Source organism: Kogia breviceps, chromosome 4 (assembly GCF_026419965.1).
Source record: "Kogia breviceps isolate mKogBre1 chromosome 4, mKogBre1 haplotype 1, whole genome shotgun sequence".
Classification (NCBI taxonomy): Eukaryota; Metazoa; Chordata; class Mammalia; order Artiodactyla; family Physeteridae; genus Kogia; species Kogia breviceps.
The window spans coordinates 152,923,486-152,937,237 of record NC_081313.1 but is presented as its reverse complement, the minus strand read 5'-3'; positions in this window follow the sequence as shown (position 1 = coordinate 152,937,237).

Below are 13,752 nucleotides of genomic sequence, written 5' to 3'. Positions count from 1 at the left end.
CTGCACAACGCTTGCCCCACAGTGGTGAGCAGAAACATTGCTAGTGGGCTGTGAGTCAGCAAACACAGAGGCGCACTAGCACCAAACATTTCTCCCAGAGAACAGAGACTTCGCATTTAGTGCGTGCCCTCTTCGACTGGTAAGGGTAGTTTACTGTCGTAGAAAAACAGGCATGGCCCACAGCGAGGCAGGGTGCCATCTCCAAAGTGAATGGGAAGCTGCCCTCCCTCGAGTGGGTAAAGGCCCAACAACAGCCGTGAAGGCATTTCCCTGTGTGCAAAAGAACAGAGAACGGGCATTTTCCCTTTAGGAAAAGGGCTCTCTGTTTCTCCAAAGGAAACACAAGCTCTCACAGGTAAGTGAGTATTGGAGAGAGGCAGAAGGTTGTACTTGGCTGAGGGTAGTGTAAGAGGTTCCTCAAACCAGCCTTCTCAAATCGCATAGAAGCAGAGGACGTCTCCAGCGGCATCTGCACCAGAGTCTCTCCACAACAGGAACACCTTGAAGCTGGCTGCGAATGCAGAGCTTAGGAGGAAAGCAGTACCCGCATGCTACGAATGTGATATCTGGATGGTGCCCCCGAAAGGACTTCTGGCACTTGTACTTCCTAAGTGAGCTTAGCTGCACAACGCTTGCCCCACAGTGGTGAGCAGAAACATTGCTAGTGGGCAGTGAGCCAGCAAACACATAGGCGCACGAGCACCAAACACTTCTCCCACAGAACAGAGACTTCCCATTTCGTGCGTACCCTCTTCAACTGGTAAGGGTAGTTTACTGTCTTAGAAACACAGGCATGGCCCTCAGCGCTGCAGGAGTGCCATCTCCAAAGTCAATGGGAAGCTGCCCTCTCTAGAGTTTGTATAGGCCCAACACCAGCCGTGAAGGCATTTCCCTGTGTGCAAAAGAACAGAGAACGGGCATTTTCCCTTTAGGAAAAGGGCTCTCTGTTTCTCCAAAGGAAACACAAGCTCTCACGGGTAAGTGAGTATTGGAGAGAGGCAGAAGGCTGTACTTGGCTGAGGGTAGGGTAAGAGGTTCCTCAAAGCAGCCTTCTCAAAGAGCATAGAAGGAGAGGCCGTCTCCAGCGGCATATGCACCAGAGTCTCTCCACAACAGGAACACCTTGAAGCTGGCTGCGAATGCAGAGCTTAGGAGGAAAGCAGTACCCGCATGCTACGAATGTGATATCTGGATGGTGCCCCCGAAAGGAATTCTGGCACTTGTACTTCCTAAGTGAGCTTAGCTGCACAACGCTTGCCCGACAGTGGTGAGCAGAAACATTGCTAGTGGGCAGTGAGCCAGCAAACACAGAGGCGCAGTAGCACCAAACATTTCTCCCAGAGAACAGAGACATCGCATTTAGAGCGTGCCCTCTTCGACTGGTAAGGGTAGTTTACTGTCTTAGAAACACAGACATGGCCCACAGCGCTGCAGGGTGCCATCTCCAAAGTGAATGGGAAGCTGCCCTCCCTCGAGTGGGTAAAGGCCCAACACCAGCCGTGAAGGCATTTCCCTGTGTGCAAAAGAAGAGAGAACGGGCATTTTCCCTTTAAGAAAAGGGCTCTCTGTTTCTCCAACGGAAACACAAGCTCTCACAGGTAAGTGAGTATTGGAGAGAGGCAGAAGGCTGTACTTGGCTGAGGGTAGGGTAAGAGGTTCCTCAAAGCAGCCTTCTCAAAGAGCATAGAAGCAGAGGCCGTCTCCAGTGGCATCTGCACCAGAGTCTCTCCACAACAGGAACACCTTGAAGCTGGCTGCGAATGCAGAGCTTAGGAGGAAAGCAGTACCCGCATGCTACGAATGTGATATCTGGATGGTGCCCCCGAAAGGACTTCTGGCACTTGTACTTCCTAAGTGAGCTTAGCTGCACAACGCTTGCCCCACAGTGGTGAGCAAAAACATTGCTAGGGGGCAGTGAGCCAGCAAACACATAGGCGCACGAGCACCAAACTCTTCTCCCAGAAAACAGAGACTTCCCATTTCGTTCGTACCCTCTTCGACTGGTAAGGGTAGTTTACTGTCGTAGAAACACAGGCATGGCCCTCAGCGTTGCAGGAGTGCCATCTCCAAAGTCAATGGGAAGCTGCCCTCCCTCGAGTTTGTATAGGCCCAACACCAGCCGTGAAGGCATTTCCCTGTGTGCAAAAGAACAGAGAACGGGCATTTTCCCTTTAGGAAAAGGGCTCTCTGTTTCTCCAAAGGAAACACGAGCTCTCACGGGTAAGTGAGTATTGGAGAGAGGCAGAAGGCTGTACTTGGCTGAGGGTAGGGTAAGAGGTTCCTCAAAGCAGCCTTCTCAAAGAGCATAGAAGCAGAGGCCGTCTCCAGCGGCATAGGCACCAGAGTCTCTCCACAACAGGAACACCTTGAAGCTGGCTGCGAATGCAGAGCTTAGGAGGAAAGCAGTACCCGCATGCTACGAATGTGATATCTGGATGGTTCCCCCGAAAGGAATTCTGGCACTTGTCCTTCTTAAGTGAGCTTACTGCACAACGCTTGCCCCACAGTGGTGAGCAGAAACATTGCTAGTGGGCTGTGAGTCAGCAAACACAGAGACGCACTAGCACCAAATATTTCTCCCAGAGAACAGAGACTTCGCATTTAGTGCGTGCCCTCTTCGACTGGTAAGGGTAGTTTACTGTCTTAGAAACACAGGCATGGCCCACAGCGCTGCAGGGTGCCATCTCCAAAGTGAATGGGAAGCTGCCCTCCCTCGAGTGGGTAAAGGCCCAACAACAGCCGTGAAGGCATTTCCCTGTGTGCAAAAGAACAGAGAACGGGCATTTTCCCTTTAGGAAAGGGCTCTCTGTTTCTCCAAAGGAAACACAAGCTCTCACGGGTAAGTGAGTATTGGAGAGAGGCAGAAGGCTGTACTTGGCTGAGGCTAGGGTAAGAGGTTCCTCAAAGCAGCCTTCTCAAAGAGCATAGAAGCAGAGGCCGTCTCCAGCGGCATATGCACCAGAGTCTCTCCACAAGAGGAACACCTTGAATCTGGCTGTGAATGCAGAGCTTAGGAGGAAAGCAGTACCCGCATGCTACGAAAGTGATATCTGGATGGTGCCCCCGAAAGGAATTCTGGCACTTGTCCTTCGTACGTGAGGTTACTGCACAACGCTTGCCCCACAGTGGTGAGCAGAAACATTGCTAGTGGGCTGTGAGTCAGCAAACACAGAGGCGCACTAGCACCAAACATTTCTCCCAGAGAACAGAGACTTCGCATTTAGTGCGTGCCCTCTTCGACTGGTAAGGGTAGTTTACTGTCGTAGAAAAACAGGCATGGCCCACAGCGAGGCAGGGTGCCATCTCCAAAGTGAATGGGAAGCTGCCCTCCCTCGAGTGGGTAAAGGCCCAACAACAGCCGTGAAGGCATTTCCCTGTGTGCAAAAGAACAGAGAACGGGCATTTTCCCTTTAGGAAAAGGGCTCTCTGTTTCTCCAAAGGAAACACAAGCTCTCACAGGTAAGTGAGTATTGGAGAGAGGCAGAAGGTTGTACTTGGCTGAGGGTAGTGTAAGAGGTTCCTCAAACCAGCCTTCTCAAATCGCATAGAAGCAGAGGACGTCTCCAGCGGCATCTGCACCAGAGTCTCTCCACAACAGGAACACCTTGAAGCTGGCTGCGAATGCAGAGCTTAGGAGGAAAGCAGTACCCGCATGCTACGAATGTGATATCTGGATGGTGCCCCCGAAAGGACTTCTGGCACTTGTACTTCCTAAGTGAGCTTAGCTGCACAACGCTTGCCCCACAGTGGTGAGCAGAAACATTGCTAGTGGGCAGTGAGCCAGCAAACACATAGGCGCACGAGCACCAAACACTTCTCCCACAGAACAGAGACTTCCCATTTCGTGCGTACCCTCTTCAACTGGTAAGGGTAGTTTACTGTCTTAGAAACACAGGCATGGCCCTCAGCGCTGCAGGAGTGCCATCTCCAAAGTCAATGGGAAGCTGCCCTCTCTAGAGTTTGTATAGGCCCAACACCAGCCGTGAAGGCATTTCCCTGTGTGCAAAAGAACAGAGAACGGGCATTTTCCCTTTAGGAAAAGGGCTCTCTGTTTCTCCAAAGGAAACACAAGCTCTCACGGGTAAGTGAGTATTGGAGAGAGGCAGAAGGCTGTACTTGGCTGAGGGTAGGGTAAGAGGTTCCTCAAAGCAGCCTTCTCAAAGAGCATAGAAGGAGAGGCCGTCTCCAGCGGCATATGCACCAGAGTCTCTCCACAACAGGAACACCTTGAAGCTGGCTGCGAATGCAGAGCTTAGGAGGAAAGCAGTACCCGCATGCTACGAATGTGATATCTGGATGGTGCCCCCGAAAGGAATTCTGGCACTTGTACTTCCTAAGTGAGCTTAGCTGCACAACGCTTGCCCGACAGTGGTGAGCAGAAACATTGCTAGTGGGCAGTGAGCCAGCAAACACAGAGGCGCAGTAGCACCAAACATTTCTCCCAGAGAACAGAGACATCGCATTTAGAGCGTGCCCTCTTCGACTGGTAAGGGTAGTTTACTGTCTTAGAAACACAGACATGGCCCACAGCGCTGCAGGGTGCCATCTCCAAAGTGAATGGGAAGCTGCCCTCCCTCGAGTGGGTAAAGGCCCAACACCAGCCGTGAAGGCATTTCCCTGTGTGCAAAAGAAGAGAGAACGGGCATTTTCCCTTTAAGAAAAGGGCTCTCTGTTTCTCCAACGGAAACACAAGCTCTCACAGGTAAGTGAGTATTGGAGAGAGGCAGAAGGCTGTACTTGGCTGAGGGTAGGGTAAGAGGTTCCTCAAAGCAGCCTTCTCAAAGAGCATAGAAGCAGAGGCCGTCTCCAGTGGCATCTGCACCAGAGTCTCTCCACAACAGGAACACCTTGAAGCTGGCTGCGAATGCAGAGCTTAGGAGGAAAGCAGTACCCGCATGCTACGAATGTGATATCTGGATGGTGCCCCCGAAAGGACTTCTGGCACTTGTACTTCCTAAGTGAGCTTAGCTGCACAACGCTTGCCCCACAGTGGTGAGCAAAAACATTGCTAGGGGGCAGTGAGCCAGCAAACACATAGGCGCACGAGCACCAAACTCTTCTCCCAGAAAACAGAGACTTCCCATTTCGTTCGTACCCTCTTCGACTGGTAAGGGTAGTTTACTGTCGTAGAAACACAGGCATGGCCCTCAGCGTTGCAGGAGTGCCATCTCCAAAGTCAATGGGAAGCTGCCCTCCCTCGAGTTTGTATAGGCCCAACACCAGCCGTGAAGGCATTTCCCTGTGTGCAAAAGAACAGAGAACGGGCATTTTCCCTTTAGGAAAAGGGCTCTCTGTTTCTCCAAAGGAAACACGAGCTCTCACGGGTAAGTGAGTATTGGAGAGAGGCAGAAGGCTGTACTTGGCTGAGGGTAGGGTAAGAGGTTCCTCAAAGCAGCCTTCTCAAAGAGCATAGAAGCAGAGGCCGTCTCCAGCGGCATAGGCACCAGAGTCTCTCCACAACAGGAACACCTTGAAGCTGGCTGCGAATGCAGAGCTTAGGAGGAAAGCAGTACCCGCATGCTACGAATGTGATATCTGGATGGTTCCCCCGAAAGGAATTCTGGCACTTGTCCTTCTTAAGTGAGCTTACTGCACAACGCTTGCCCCACAGTGGTGAGCAGAAACATTGCTAGTGGGCTGTGAGTCAGCAAACACAGAGACGCACTAGCACCAAACATTTCTCCCAGAGAACAGAGACTTCGCATTTAGTGCGTGCCCTCTTCGACTGGTAAGGGTAGTTTACTGTCGTAGAAACACAGGCATGGCCCACAGCGCTGCAGGGTGCCATCTCCAAAGTGCATGGGAAACTGCCCTCCCTCGAGTGGGTAAAGGCCCAACACCAGCCGTGAAGGCATTTCCCTGTGTGCAAAAGAACAGAGAACGGGCATTTTCCCTTTAGGAAAAGGGCTCTCTGTTTCTCCAAAGGAAACACAAGCTCTCACAGGTAAGTGAGTATTGGAGAGAGGCAGAAGGTTGTACTTGGCTGAGGGTAGGGTAAGATTTTCCTCAAAGCAGCCTTCTCAAATCGCATAGAAGCAGAGGCCGTCTCCAGCGGCATATGCACCAGAGTCTCTCCACAACAGGAACACCTTGAAGCTGGCTGCGAATGCAGAGCTTAGGAGGAAAGCAGTACCCGCATGCTACGAATGTGATATCTGGATGGTGCCCCCGAAAGGACTTCTGGCATTTGTCCTTCTTAACTGAGCTTACTGCACAACGCTTGCCCCACAGTGGTGAGCAGAAACATTGCTAGTGGGCTGTGAGTCAGCAAACACAGAGTCGCACTAGCACCAAACATTTCTCCCAGAGAACAGAGAGTTCCCATTTCGTGCGTACCCTCTTCGACTGGTAAGGGTAGTTTACTGTCTTAGAAACACAGGCATGGCCCTCAGCGCTGCAGGAGTGCCATCTCCAAAGTGCATGGGAAACTGCCCTCCCTCGAGTGGGTAAAGGCCCAACACGAGCCGTGAAGGCATTTCCCTGTGTGCAAAAGAACAGAGAACGGGCATTTTCCCTTTAGGAAAAGGGCTCTCTGTTTCTCCAAAGGAAACACAAGCTCTCACGGGTAAGTGAGTATTGGAGAGAGGCAGAAGGCTGTACTTGGCTGAGGGTAGGGTAAGAGGTTCCTCAAAGCAGCCTTCTCAAAGAGCATAGAAGCAGAGGCCGTCTCCAGTGGCATCTGCACCAGAGTCTCTCCACAACAGGAACACCTTGAAGCTGGCTGCGAATGCAGAGCTTAGGAGGAAAGCAGTACCCGCATGCTACGAATGTGATATCTGGATGGTGCCCCCGAAAAGACTTCTGGCACTTGTACTTCCTAAGTGAGCTTAGCTGCACAACGCTTGCCCCACAGTGGTGATCAGAAACATTGCTAGTGGGCAGTGAGCCAGCAAACACAGGCGCACGAGCACCAAACACTTCTCCCAGAGAACAGAGACTTCCCATTTGGTGCGTACCCTCTTCGACTGGTAAGGGTAGTTTACTGTCTTAGAAACACAGGCATGGCCCTCAGCGCTGCAGGAGTGCCATCTCCAAAGTCAATGGGAAGCTGCCCTCCCTCGAGTGGGTAAAGGCCCAACAACAGCCGTGAAGGCATTTCCCTGTGTGCAAAAGAACAGAGAACGGGCATTTTCCCTTTAGGAAAAGGGCTCTCTGTTTCTCCATAGGAAACGCGAGCACTCACCGGTAAGTGAGTATTGGAGAGAGGCAGAAGGCTGTACTTGGCTGAGGGTAGGGTAAGAGGTTCCTCAAAGCAGCCTTCTCAAAGAGCATAGAAGCAGAGGCCGTCTCCAGCGGCATATGCACCAGAGTCTCTCCACAACAGGAACACCTTGAAGCTGGCTGTGAATGCAGAGCTTAGGAGGAAAGCAGTACCCGCATGCTACGAATGTGATATCTGGATGGTGCCCCCGAAAGGAATTCTGGCACTTGTCCTTCTTAAGTGAGCTTACTGCACAACGCTTGCCGCACAGTGGTGAGCAGAAACATTGCTAGTGGGCAGTGAGCCAGCAAACACAGAGGCGCACGAGCACCAAACACTTCTCCCAGAGAACAGAGACTTCCCATTTGGTGCGTACCCTCTTCGATTGGTAAGGGTAGTTTACTGTCTTAGAAACAGAGGCATGGCCCTCAGCGCTGCAGGAGTGCCATCTCCAAAGTCAATGGGAAGCTGCCCTCCCTCGAGTTTGTATAGGCACAACACCAGCCGTGAAGGCATTTCCCTGTGTGCAAAAGAACAGAGAACGGGCATTTTCCCTTTAGGAAAAGGGCTCTCTGTTTCTCCATAGGAAACACGAGCTCTCACGGGTAAGTGAGTATTGGAGAGAGGCAGAAGGCTGTACTTGGCTGAGGGTAGGGTAAGAGGTTCCTCAAAGCAGCCTTCTCAAAGAGCATAGAAGCAGAGTCCGTCTCCAGTGGCATCTGCACCAGAGTCTCTCCACAACAGGAACACCTTGAAGCTGGCTGCGAATGCAGAGCTTAGGAGGAAAGCAGTACCCGCATGCTACGAATGTGATATCTGGATGGTGCCCCCGAAAGGAATTCTGGCACTTGTCCTTCTTAAGTGAGCTTACTGCACAACGCTTGCCCCACAGTGGTGAGGAGAAACATTGCTAGTGGGCTGTGAGTCAGCAAACACAGAGGCGCACTAGCACCAAACATTTCTCCCAGAGAACAGAGACTTCGCATTTAGTGCGTGCCCTCTTCGACTGGTAAGGGTAGTTTACTGTCGTAGAAACACAGGCATGGCCCACAGCGCTGCAGGGCGCCATCTCCAAAGTGAATGGGAAGCTGCCCTCCCTCGAGTGGGTAAAGGCCCAACAACAGCCGTGAAGGCATTTCCCTGTGTGCAAAAGAACAGAGAACGGGCATTTTCCCTTTAGGAAAAGGGCTCTCTGTTTCTCCATAGGAAACACAAGCTCTCACGGTTAAGTGAGTATTGGAGAGAGGCAGAAGGCTGTACTTGGCTGAGGGTAGGGTAAGAGGTTCCTCAAAGCAGCCTTCTCAAAGAGCATAGAAGCAGAGGCCGTCTCCAGCGGCATCTGCACCAGAGTCTCTCCACAACAGGAACACCTTGAAGCTGGCTGCGAATGCAGAGCTTAGGAGGAAAGCAGTACCCGCATGCTACGAATGTGATATCTGGATGGTGCCCCCGAAAGGACTTCTGGCACTTGTACTTCCTAAGTGAGCTTAGCTGCACAACGCTTGCCCCACAGTGGTGAGCAGAAACATTGCTAGTGGGCAGTGAGCCAGCAAACACAGAGGCGCACGAGCACCAAACACTTCTCCCAGAGAACAGAGACTTCCCATTTGGTGCGTACCCTCTTCGACTGGTAAGGGTAGTTTACTGTCTTAGAAACACAGGCATGGCCCTCAGCGCTGCAGGAGTGCCATCTCCAAAGTCAATGGGAAGCTGCCCTCCCTCGAGTTTGTATAGGCCCAACACCAGCCGTGAAGGCATTTCCCTGTGTGCAAGAGAACAGAGAACGGGCATTTTCCCTTTAGGAAAAGGGCTCTCTGTTTCTCCATAGGAAACACGAGCTCTCACGGGTAAGTGAGTATTGGAGAGAGGCAGAAGGCTGTACTTGGCTGAGGGTAGGGTAAGAGGTTCCTCAAAGCAGCCTTCTCAAAGAGCATAGAAGCAGAGGCCGTCTCCAGCGGCATCTGCACCAGAGTCTCTCCACAACAGGAACACCTTGAAGCTGGCTGCGAATGCAGAGCTTAGGAGGAAAGCAGTACCCGCATGCTACGAATGTGATATCTGGATGGTGCCCCCGAAAGGAATTCTGGCACTTGTCCTTCTTAAGTGAGCTTACTGCACAACGCTTGCCCCACAGTGGTGAGCAGAAACATTGCTAGTGGGCTGTGAGTCAGCAAACACAGAGGCGCACTAGCACCAAACATTTCTCCCAGAGAACAGAGACTTCGCATTTAGTGCGTGCCCTCTTCGACTGGTAAGGGTAGTTTACTGTAGTAGAAACACAAGCATGGCCCACAGCGCTGCAGGGTGCCATCTCCAAAGTGAATGGGAAGCTGCCCTCCCTCGAGTGGGTAAAGGCCCAACAACAGCCGTGAAGTCATTTCCCTGTGTGCAAAAGAACAGAGAACGGGCATTTTCCCTTTAGGAAAAGGGCTCTCTGTTTCTCCATAGGAAACACAAGCTCTCACGGTTAAGTGAGTATTGGAGAGAGGCAGAAGGCTGTACTTGGCTGAGGGTAGGGTAAGAGGTTCCTCAAAGCAGCCTTCTCAAAGAGCATAGAAGCAGAGGCCGTCTCCAGTGGCATCTGCACCAGAGTCTCTCCACCACAGGAACACCTTGAAGCTGGCTGCGAATGCAGAGCTTAGTAGGAAAGCAGTACCCGCATGCTACGAATGTGATATCTGGATGGTGCCCCCGAAAGGACTTCTGGCACTTGTACTTCCTAAGTGAGCTTAGCTGCACAACGCTTGCCCCACAGTGGTGAGCAGAAACATTGCTAGGGGACAGTGAGCAAGCAAACACATAGGCGCACGAGCACCAAACACTTCTCCCAGAGAACAGAGACTTCCTATTTCGTGCGTACCCTCTTCGACTGGTAAGGGTAGTTTACTGTCTTAGAAACACAGGCATGGCCCTCAGCGCTGCAGGAGTGCCATCTCCAAAGTCAATGGGAAGCTGCCCTCCCTCGAGTTTGTATAGGCCCAACACTAGCCGTGAAGGCATTTCCCGGTGTGCAAAAGAACAGAGAACGGGCATTTTCCCTTTAGGAAAAGGGCTCTCTGTTTCTCCAAAGGAAACACGAGCTCTCACGGGTAAGTGAGTATTGGAGAGAGGCAGAAGGCTGTACTTGGCTGAGGCTAGGGTAAGAGGTTCCTCAAAGCAGCCTTCTCAAAGAGCATAGAAGCAGAGGCCGTCTCCAGCGGCATAGGCACCAGAGTCTCTCCACAACAGGAACAACTTGAAGCTGGCTGCGAATGCAGAGCTTAGGAGGAAAGCAGTACCCGCATGCTACGAATGTGATATCTGGATGGTGCCCCCGAAAGGAATTCTGGCACTTGTCCTTCTTAAGTGAGCTTACTGCACAACGCTTGCCCCACAGTGGTGAGCAGAAACATTGCTAGTGGGCTGTGAGTCAGCAAACACAGAGGCGCACTAGCACCAAACATTTCTCCAGAGAACAGAGACTTCGCATTTAGTGCGTGCACTCTTCGACTGGTAAGGGTAGTTTACTGTCTTAGAAACACAGGCATGGCCCACAGCGCTGCAGGGTGCCATCTCCAAAGTGCATGGGAAACTGCCCTCCCTCGAGTGGGTAAAGGCCCAACACTAGCCGTGAAGGCTTTTCCCTGTGTGCAAAAGAACAGAGAACGGGCATTTTCCCTTTAGGAAAAGGGCTCTCTGTTTCTCCAAAGGAAACACGAGCTCTCACGGGTAAGTGAGTATTGGAGAGAGGCAGAAGGCTGTACTTGGCTGAGGCTAGGGTAAGAGGTTCCTCAAAGCAGCCTTCTCAAAGAGCATAGAAGCAGAGGCCGTCTCCAGCGGCATATGCACCAGAGTCTCTCCACAACAGGAACACCTTGAATCTGGCTGTGAATGCAGAGCTTAGGAGGAAAGCAGTACCCGCATGCTACGAATGTGATATCTGTATGGTGCCCCCGAAAGGAATTCTGGCACTTGTCCTTCTTAAGTGAGCTTACTGCACAACGCTTGCCCCACAGTGGTGAGCAGAAACATTGCTAGTGGGCTGTGAGTCAGCAAACACAGAGGCGCACTAGCACCAAACATTTCTCCCAGAGAACAGAGACTTCGCATTTAGTGCGTGCACTCTTCGACTGGTAAGGGTAGTTTACTGTCTTAGAAACACAGGCATGGCCCACAGCGCTGCAGGGTGCCATCTCCAAAGTGAACGGGAAGCTGCCCTCCCTCGAGTGGGTAAAGGCCCAACAACAGCCGTGAAGGCATTTCCCTGTGTGCAAAAGAACAGAGAACGGGCATTTTCCCTTTAGGAAAAGGGCTCTCTGTTTCTCCAAAGGAAACACAAGCTCTCACGGGTAAGTGAGTATTGGAGAGAGGCAGAAGGCTGTACTTGGCTGAGGCTAGGGTAAGAGGTTCCTCAAAGCAACCTTCTCAAAGAGCATAGAAGCAGAGGCCGTCTCCAGTGGCATCTGCACCAGAGTCTCTCCACAACAGGAACACCTTGAAGCTGGCTGCGAATGCAGAGCTTAGGAGGAAAGCAGTACCCGCATGCTACGAATGTGATATCTGGATGGTGCCCCCGAAAGGACTTCTGGCACTTGTACTTCCAAAGTGAGCTTAGCTGCACAACGCTTGCCCCACAGTGGTGAGCAGAAACATTGCTAGTGGGCAGTGAGTCAGCAAACACAGAGCCGCACGAGCACCAAACACTTCTCCCAGAGAACAGAGACTTCCCATTTGGTGCGTACCCTCTTCGACTGGTAAGGGTAGTTTACTGTCTTAGAAACACAGGCATGGCCCTCAGCGCTGCAGGAGTGCCATCTCCAAAGTCAATGGGAAGCTGCCCTCCCTCGAGTTTGTATAGGCCCAACACCTGCCGTGAAGGCATTTCCCTGTGTGCAAAAGAACAGAGAACGGGCATTTTCCCTTTAGGAAAAGGGCTCTCTGTTTCTCCATAGGAAACACGAGCTCTCACGGGTAAGTGAGTATTGGAGAGAGGCAGAAGGCTGTACTTGGCTGAGGGTAGGGTAAGAGGTTCCTCAAAGCAGCCTTCTCAAAGAGCATAGAAGCAGAGGCCGTCTCCAGCGGCATCTGCACCAGAGTCTCTCCACAACAGGAACACCTTGAAGCTGGCTGCGAATGCAGAGCTTAGGAGGAAAGCAGTACCCGCATGCTACGAATGTGATATCTGGATGGTGCCCCCGAAAGGAATTCTGGCACTTGTCCTTCTTAAGTGAGCTTACTGCACAACGCTTGCCCCACAGTGGTGAGCAGAAACATTGCTAGTGGGCTGTGAGTCAGCAAACACAGAGGCGCACTAGCACCAAACATTTCTCCCAGAGAACAGAGACTTCGCATTTAGTGCGTGCCCTCTTCGACTGGTAAGGGTAGTTTACTGTCGTAGAAACACAGGCATGGCCCACAGCGCTGCAGGGTGCCATCTCCAAAGTGAATGGGAAGTTGCCCTCCCTCGAGTGGGAAAAGGCCCAACAACAGCCGTGAAGGCATTTCCCTGTGTGCAAAAGAACAGAGAACGGGCATTTTCCCTTTAGGAAAAGGGCTCTCTGTTTCTCCATAGGAAACACAAGCTCTCACGGTTAAGTGCGTATTGGAGAGAGGCAGAAGGCTGTACTTGGCTGAGGGTAGGGTAAGAGGTTCCTCAAAGCAGCCTTCTCAAAGAGCATAGAAGCAGAGGCCGTCTCCAGCGGCATCTGCACCAGAGTCTCTCCACAACAGGAACACCTTGAAGCTGGCTGCGAATGCAGAGCTTAGGAGGAAAGCAGTACCCGCATGCTACGAATGTGATATCTGGATGGTGCCCCCCGAAAGGACTTCTGGCACTTGTACTTCCTAAGTGAGCTTAGCTGCACAACGCTTGAGCCACAGTGGTGAGCAGAAACATTGCTAGTGGGGAGTGAGCCAGCAAACACAGAGGCGCACTAGCACCAAACATTTCTCCAGAGAACAGAGACTTCGCATTTAGTGCGTGCACTCTTCGACTGGTAAGGGTAGTTTACTGTCTTAGAAACACAGGCATGGCCCACAGCGCTGCAGGGTGCCATCTCCAAAGTGCATGGGAAACTGCCCTCCCTCGAGTGGGTAAAGGCCCAACACTAGCCGTGAAGGCATTTCCCTGTGTGCAAAAGAACAGAGAACGGGCATTTTCTCTTTAGGAAAAGGGCTCTCTGTTTCGCCAAAGGAAACACAAGCTCTCACGGGTAAGTGAGTATTGGAGAGAGGCAGAAGGCTGTACTTGGCTGAGGGTAGGGTAAGAGGTTCCTCAAAGCAGCCTTCTCAGAGAGCATAGAAGCAGAGGCCGTCTCCAGTGGCATCTGCACCAGAGTCTCTCCACAACAGGAACACCTTGAAGCTGGCTGCGAATGCAGAGCTTAGGAGGAAAGCAGTACCCGCATGCTACGAATGTGATATCTGGATGGTGCCCCCGAAAGGACTTCTGGCACTTGTACTTCCTAAGTGAGCTTAGCTGCACAACGCTTGCCCCACAGTGGTGAGCAGAAACATTGCTAGTGGGCAGTGAGCCAGCAAACACATAGGCGCACGAGCACCAAACACTTCTC